Genomic DNA, 8,990 nt, shown 5'->3' on the forward strand with positions numbered 1-8,990 from the left:
ATGATTTGTCGACTTTTTCTATACAGGTTATACTTCAATAAAAAGATTTTAGGGGAAAAAAAGGAACATGGACTCTGGTACTAGGTGGATATAAATCCTAGCTCTATCGCTCCCTAGCTGTAGGAACTTGACTTAGTTACTTACCTACTTTATGCTCCAATTTCTTCATTTGTAAAAGGATAATAATAATAGCGCCTATTTCCTAAGTTGTTGTGAGAATTACATTACTCAGTTAAAGCATTTAAAAGAGTATGTGCTCAATAAATATTGGCTATTGTTTGTTGTTATTATGCTCTGGATATTTTTTCTCTCCCTTTATTTTTAATACTGTCTCCATTATATCCCACCCCTAGAACCCATTTTTTCTCTAGGATTCCATCCCAATACTCCAGTCATCTCATTCTGCATACTGTCCTGGATCATGTCATCCTCTTTCATGTTTCCCCACCACCGTTTCTCAATCCTTCTCAGACATGTCCAAATACCCGATGACATCTCTTCTGGCAACCCAAAGTCAATCAACTGAACTCAACACTTTCCTTTGAAACCTGCCTTTTCCTTTTCTGTTCTCTATTCTTCTCTCAGTTGATTGCCAGTCCCATACAAGAGCAATGATACTGAAGTCAAACAGATCTGTGGTCTAACCCTGGTTTTTACTTATGCTAACTGTGAGACCTTATGAAACAATTAATCCCTATACACTTCTGTTTCTTCTCCTTTAATACAAGAAAGATAATATAACCTACCTAGGTTTGGTTGAGAGCATAAAATGCTATCATGCTTGATATTGAGTTGTGGTCTGGAACGTGATAGATATTCAATAAATGCTAGCTACTGTTATTTTTATTATTATGCTGATGGTTTATTTATCTCTATTAGTATAATTAAATCACGTTTATTTCTTTGAATATGTCACTTTTCTCTATTCTACCACCACTAGTAGGCTCCAGTTTAGGTCCTCATCATTTTTTAATAACTACAAATGTCTCCTTTCTTTTCCAAACTTGAACATTCAATTTCATCATCTATGCTACCTCAAATTGGTGTATCTAAAACCAAATCATGCCACCTACCAGTTTAAGACCCATTGATATTTCCCTCTTGTTTTTTGGATTGGATCCAAGCTTCTGAAAGTGAATTGCATATGATAGCAAATGATGGAGTCATCTTTCCTGAAGAGGATGTACCATATTGACTTGATTCAGGGGCTTGGACCATAAGAACTCACCAGCTCTCTTTTAGACTTGGGAGTCTTGGTGTAGAGAAACACTTCCTTTTTTGCAAAGGAGGTCAGGGAAAGGGCAATACAGTATTTTCCACTAATGAAATAACAGTTACAAAGGGAGATCAAGTCCCTTGAGGAGCTTGACTCTTATTTTTAGCTCAGCTCAAAGGACTCTAGCCTATTTTAGCCAGCCCTGGGACTTCCCACAGCAATCTGAGAGACGGATGTCCTGGCTGCAAATGTGCTCAGATATTCCAAGTGAAAGAAAGCTTGTGTTTTAGAGTAGAGAGATGATACTCATGACCAGACCATGGGAGATACATTTTGACTAAGAAGAATTTGGCATTTTTTTGGAGCCATTGGCCATAAGCAGTTCTGTGACACAGTAAACAAAAGCTTGTATTTGATAGTCAAAGGCCTGGGTTCCAATTCTGCCCCTATCAGGTATTAGTTGTTGAACATTGAGGACAAGAGTTAATCTCTCTGAGTCAGTTTCCTCATTTGTGAAATAGGAATGATGATTTCCATCTCAAAGTGCTATTGTGAGAATTAAATGAGATAAAGCACATAAGATGCCTGTCACATAACAGGTGCTCAGAACATGGAGGTCCTTTCTCCAGGTGGTTAGTGGGTTCTGGTGTTGGCTTTCACTGGCTGCATTACTGCAACATTACCTTGGGCACACTGTTTAGCAAGAAGGGACATGAGATCAAAGTTGGTCCACCCTCTAGACAAGGGCAATTAAAAGTGTCCCAGGCTAGCAGCTCAGGGCCATGAATCTATTTCTTCCGGCATCTATTCCTGCTCCGATTAAGCAATTTGTTCCAGTCCTTGTAAAAGGGTCCCTGCCTCTCCACATCTGGGTCCTGTTCCTCATTTGAAAGGCCGTAGAGAGCACACTAGAAGGAGCAGAGTGTTAAATGGCCTCAGATATAGAATTGTGAACACTGAGTCCTGTTTATCATTAAGTCTAAATTTATACTGTGGGACAGATTCTCTGCTTCTGGACCTCATTTGAGTTGAATCTTGCTCATTAACCCAGATTTGTTTACTTGTATTTCATTCAATAAATTCTTCTGTCCTATGCTACCCTACAGCAATCTGTAATAGTTGTTTACTATAACATTTTTCCAAAGATAAAATGAATAGAAAATTAAAAAACATACATTTTGAAACCAGATATCTGGTTTTGAATATCAAAACTGTTTTAGTTTTGAATACTTAAAGTTTTAAAAATACTATTTGGTAAAAAATAAAATAAATGAATCAAACAATAAATTTGGAAAACCATTTGCAACATATTTGACAGAGAAATAATTAATGCCATATATGAAGATCTCTTGCAAGCTAATTAAAGGAAGATAATCAGCCAACGGTATAATAGATAAAAGACATGAACTAGCAATTATAAAAAGAAAATAAAAATAGCAAATGAACCTATGAAAGATTGAGAAGACTCACTGATGTAACCACGGACCCACTAGGACCAGTTCAACTGACCCGTATTATCAACAGTGTAATTAAGAGTTGTTGTTCAGGAACTGAGAGTTGACCCCTTGTCCAGTTCAGGCCAATTGAGACCACCAACCCATCAACTGGGCCTGTGAGAATGCCTGATAGGTGACCCTTTTGATGTTGAGGGGCTGAAAACGTCACCCTCATCACGCTAACACCTCCATTTTGTGAACATGCATCCTATGAAGAGCCGTGCTGCTTGACGATGCTTGCACAGATCATCAATTACTTCACTTCTCCCTACCTCCATTCATCTATTCCCACACTTCAGACCACCCTGCCCTTTTATCCTGTAAATTTTGCCCCAAACCTTGGATTGGAGACACATGTTTGTGAGCTTTGCCTCCTGTCTCCTTGCTGGTCAACCTCACAATAAAACCCTCTCCTTCCTCAAAAGCTGTTGCTGAAATAATTGGGTTTTTATGTGCATCGAGAAGAGAACCCTATCTTTGGGTGGCAACACTAATAGTCAAAGAAGTTTAATACATCCATAAGACACAGTGATTTTTATTCTATGTGCCACATAGGCACCAGTTATGAGATGGTAACTTGACGGCCTTTGGGTTAGTAGAGGGAGGCGTTGGGTTGGGAAGAACAGGCAGTTTGACCACATGATCTCTCATAACACCTAAGACCTCTTTCTTATTATAATGTACTATCTTGTGTTTGGTCACAGACAAACGATAGGAGCAATTTCTTGCCAGAAATATACATACGTTGAAAGAGATACAGAAAATTTAATTGTGCCTCCTTTTCTCTAACGTTACCTGGCACGTGGTAGATGTCTGCATACAGAGCCGGTTAGTAAAATTGTCATGTACATCTCAGGTTAGTGAGATATTGTCTCCTCTCATGAGATGGGCCAGTGTGAAATAGGAGGGGTTCATCTGCCAGGAAAGGAAATGGTTGGATAAATACAGAGGAGAACATTTATTGAGCATAGTGCAGGGACTCTCCTAAGAAGCTTACACGTTACCTTATGTAATGTTCACGACAATCCTAAGAGGTAAGCATAGTTACCCTTATTTAAAAATGGGGAAAGTGAAGCTCAGAGAGATTAAACCACTTGTTTGCGATCTCAGAGTAAGGAAGAGAAGGATTGGGATTACTAATACCTGGATATGTTAAGCCCACCAACCCACCGCCAGAGGGATGAGCAGAGTAGAAACCCACGTTTTACATTGCATTTAGCTTATTCTTCAAGGTTTAACAAATAAACCTGGTGTTGTTTTAAGAAAAAAATATATTATGTTTAAATATGTACCTTTTGAATGTAACTAGTGATTTTTTAAATCAAGGGGCAAGTCATCTGCTCTCAGCAATATTTCTGCAAGCAGAGAATGTTTGCTGAGAAAAAAGTATTCTGATTTGAAGCTAGAATCTGCAGAGTTTTTTTCTAAGAAGTGACGAAGATTCCATGTGATAAGTGTATATTTGAAAAAAATTGAAATTTTAAAATAGAACATTTTAAACTTTCATCTTGACATCTTGAAAAGCACAGTTCACAGTTTTGAGAGTGTTCTCCATCGATTCCAGTTTACGTTAGGTTACACTGTTCATATTGAGCTGTAATCATATTGAACTGTGTTCTGACGGAGAATTTTGTGTTGGAGAAGATTCTTCATTATTATAATAAAAGGCTATTTTCAAGAATCCCAATGAGTAAAATAGTCTTTGGGAGCTTAATGGCAAAGAGAAGGATAGAGCTGAGGAATGTCAAAGTCCTTAATTCAGGAAGATAAGTCAAGCAGATTTAGATATATATATATATATACACACAAGATTTTTTCCTGGGGTCTCTGCTCAGCTAATAAGCCTCACCTCCTTTACTGATAACTGCTATCTTCCAACAGATATGGACCTTGGCCACCATAATTTTACTCTGTGACCCTATTCCCCCAACAGTCCCCTTCCATATGGCTTACAGAACCAAGAGTGGGCACATGACCCCTCGAAGGATTAATCATATTCTCCCAATTCAGGATCTAAAATCCATATTTAAAGATGGTAGTCAAATTCTGCTGGTCACATATGAGAGGTGTGTGAACTTTGGAAATATAGGATGGCCATCTTTTGCCAGGTACCCAGAGAAGCAGAGAAAATCAATTTGTAGAAAGAAAAGAATAAAGGAGGCATGTAAACAAAACTTGGGATGCCACTGAGGACGGGACTGAGGAAGTTCGGGGCTTGATTTTTCTGACAGGTTTCTGTTTCCAGGTTTTAATCTCTTCTGACTGTTTCCTTTCTTTGGGTCCCATCGAACACCCCTGTCGCCTTTTGATAAATTCCACCTTTCCTATTTTCCTGCTTAAACTCGTTTGTGTGGGTTTTTGTTTACTTACAACCAAAAGACTCTTGATTAAAACCCCAGGCTGTCACCCACATGGAGGCCAGCCAAGGCTATTGTTTCTGGGATGGCCTTGTGTTACACAGTTCTAGAAAGTGAATCAACCAGGAAGTTCCCTCTCCAACTTCAAGGCAGCAAAATTGAATGCTGGGAGCCCTGGGCACAGCTGAGGCTAAGATTCGGAGAGAGAAAATCTAGCCGGAGCCCAAAGGGAAGAATGCCAGGGAATTTCTGAAGTGGCTTATTTCCCAGGGTTATTGTGAAGTAAGTGAGACAATATATATATAAATGCTTTCTTTATTGTAAAGGGTGAAATAGTTCAGTGGTTTAGGGCACAGATTCTGCAATCAAGTTCCCTGAGTTTAAATCTTGGCTCTGTTGCTTTTCTGGCTGGGTGACCTCAGGTAAGTTAAACTCTCTTTGTCTCATTTCCTTTAATCTGTAAAATGGAAATGATAAAGAAAATTGCTACTTGATAGGGTTACTTTGTTGATTAAATGAGTTAGCATATGGAAAGTGCTTGGAACAGCTCCTGGGACTTGCTGAAGTGCTGTTAAGTCTTTGTATGTGTTTGTTATTATTGGGGTTTATGTAACTCTATTGTTGGCCTTCATTGTCACACAGACGTTGTGATACTTGCTGTATAAATAACTATGGTGTTCTACACTGTAAGCTATAGAGCGTACCGTATGTGACATAAATTTCCCTTGAGTTTAGGTTTTATGGTACAGAAAAATAAAAGAAATCAAAAGGCATTTACTAAACTCTTTTTTAATGCCAGGCACTGTACATAGACCATTTAATTTAGGCAGCACTAACAAGCCTGTGCTGCATTTATTTTTATCTCTGTATTCCAGATGAGGACACTGAGGAGGAGAAAGGTTGAGTACCCTGGTCAAGATCTCAGAGGTGACATATGGCAGAGCCCAGTCAGGTCTAAACCCAAGACTGATTGTCTTCCAACTGGCAAGTCTACAGCTTTAATCTCAATGCACAGCCATATTTAAGATCATGTCACGACCTTTACATGGCTTTATATGGCTTCTTTGCTTTCTCAAAGTCAAAGGTAATTTCTCCTGCAAGGATTCTTCTAAGTAAGACACACTCTGCACCTGGCTTCTCTTTTTTCTTCTTTACCTGGGGATGAGCCAAAAAATACAGAATAAACTGATTGCAAAATACTGAGAAAGTGTAGCTTAGAATGAAAGGGGGTTGTGGCAACATGAGAGGATCTAGGCGGGCTGGGTGTTGCTCAAGATGTAAGGCAGATTTGAGAGCACTGAAGAGTTTCACAAAGTCTCGCTACAACTGAATAGCTTTTTATGATTGCTAGAAAAGCTTATCTCATTAAAAAAGGAGCTGTGGGAGTTGGGAAGACAAGTAACAACCATCTTTCAGAGTCTCCAGGACTGAACACTATGTAGGCCCACAATTCATAATGCAAAACATCACTACATTCGTAATCAAAAACAAATTTTGATTGATACAGGAAGAGTTCTGTAGTTTTACAGACATGGATCAATTGATCCCAGAACATTTTTCTCAGTAGTCTCCCACCCTGAATGTTACAGCTTAATCATACACACTTAAAGGAGATTTGAGGAGTCCACCAGAGGCCCTTTGCATCTCTTTTTGTGGGAAGAGTGGAGCTCAAACTCCAGTTGAGTTCCAGTGGTTCAACTGCTCAACTAATTGAAGTAGTAAAATCAAGCTATGGCTTTGGGAATTTGTCATGCTCTTCATCACTTCTCTTCACATGCTGCCCAGGAAAGCATATACTCACAGGGAAAACAGTATACTTTCTGTGAAAATGCAGCTTCTAATTAATCTTTCACTCAAGTAGTGTGAATTGGCTCTCAGAAAACAAAGACAAAACAAAAGGAACTCTGCTTTGTAGTGTTTGCTAATATTTGTCATATGAATACCTCTGTTATGGCTGATTACAAGGGTGTCTGTATTTAACAACTGGCTAGCAACATTTCAGACTGGCAAAATTCCCAGTACAAGATGGCTTTGGAGCATCTCTGACCCTCCTAAGCCAGGAGTAGGTAGAAATTCTGGAGCCAACATCACCAAAGATGAATGCAGAACACTCTCTCCTCTAAGATATTCGTGGAATCGTGGAATGAAGACCCAGAATTGGTGTCTCTCAGGCCAGCAACATTTGTTTCTACTTTTTTCTGCCAGCTTTATTGAGGTATAATTGACAAATAAAATTGTAATATATTTAAAGTGTACAATGTGATGATTTGATACACATATACGTTGAGAAAGGATTCCCTTCATGAAGTTAATTAACATATCCAAAATCTCACTATGTACCTTATTTTACTTGGTGAGAACGCTTAAGTTCTACTTTCTTAGCAAATTTCATTTATACAGTGCAATGTTATCAGCTATAGTCACCACGTTATACGTTACGTTCTCAGACCTCATTCATCTTGTAACTCAAAGTATGGACCCTTTTACCAACCCCTCTCCATTTCCCTCAACCCCCAGTCTGGCTTATTTCACTTAGCATAATGCCCTCCAGGTTTATCCACGTCATTGCAAATGGCAGGATTTCCTTTTTCGTTAAGGCTGAATAATATTACATTGTGTGTATATATATATACACACTGCATTTTCTTTATTTATTCATCCATTGATTTACACTCAGGTTGTTTCCATACCTTGGCTATTGTGAATAATGCTGCAATGCACGTGGAAATCTTGATAACTCTTTGAGAGAGTGATTTCATTTCCTTTGGACATATACCCAGCAGTGGAATTGCTATATCATATGGTAGTTCTATTTTTAATTTTTTAGGAACTTCCATACTGTTTTCCATAGTGGCTGTACCAGTTTACATTCCTGCCAACAGCATACAAATGTTCCCTTTCCTCCACCTCCTCATCGGCCTTTGTTATCTATTGTCTTTTTGGTAAAAGACAATCTATCAGATGTGAGGTGACATCTTATTGTGGTTTTGATTTGCATTTCCCTGATGATTAGCGACTTTGAGCACCTTTTCATGTACCTGTTGTCCATTTGTATGTTTTCTTTAGAAAGAAGTCTATTCATATCCTTTGCCCTTTTTAAATTGGGTTATTTCGGCTTTTTGTTATTGAGTTGTATGCATTATTTGTATATTTTAGATATTAACCCCGAGTGGATGTGTGGTTTGCAAATATTTTCTCCCATTCCATAGGTTGCCTTTTCATTCTGCTGATGGTTTTCTTTGCTGTGCTAAAGCTTTTTAGTTTGATGTAGTCCCACTTGTTTATTTTTGCTTCTGTTGCCTTTGCTTTTGGTGTCAAATCCAAAAAAATAATTGCCAAGATCAATGTCAAGGAACTTTTCCCTATGTTTTCTCCTAGGAGTTTTATGGCTGCAGGACTTTTATGGTTCAAGTCTTTAATCCATTTTCAGTTAAGTTTTGTGTATGGTAGAAGATAGGAGTCCAGTTTCATCCTTTTGAATGTGGATGTCAAGTTTTTCCGGCACCATTTATTGAAGAGACTATCCTTTCCCCCTTGTGTATCTGTGGCACCTTTGTCAAAAAATAATTGACCATATTTGAATGACTGTATTTATTTTTGAACGTTTTCTCGAAGGAGCAAGAAAAATAAAAATTGTGGAATAAAATAATTAGCCAATTTGTGACTTCTTCCTTTCAGCTTTGTCCCTACGCTCAGGCTGAGTGGGTCAGAATTACATATATTCAACAATAAATATTCAACAAATATTTATTGAGTTCTTACATGGATCAGACATGGGGCTAGGTGATGTGGATCAAGGCTGCCCCAGGGAGAGAAGCCTAAGGCATCCTGGCCTACATGCCTATCTATTTGACCTGATTCACAGCTAAAGTTATACGACCACACAATAACCAGACCCCACCTGCACTGATACCATTTTAA

General features: G+C 38.5%; 1 long non-coding RNA gene across 1 annotated transcript; it reads left to right on the forward strand.

The window, feature by feature from the left end:
* Positions 1-5,250: 5,250 nt before the first annotated feature.
* LOC124228172 (uncharacterized) lies at positions 5,251-8,617 on the forward strand. The gene is made up of 3 exons (XR_006885648.1): positions 5,251-5,491; positions 5,945-6,153; positions 8,448-8,617. It is a non-coding gene; the product is annotated as an uncharacterized LOC124228172 (long non-coding RNA).
* Positions 8,618-8,990: the final 373 nt, after the last annotated feature.

Source organism: Equus quagga, chromosome 16 (assembly GCF_021613505.1).
Source record: "Equus quagga isolate Etosha38 chromosome 16, UCLA_HA_Equagga_1.0, whole genome shotgun sequence".
Lineage (NCBI taxonomy): Eukaryota > Metazoa > Chordata > Mammalia > Perissodactyla > Equidae > Equus > Equus quagga.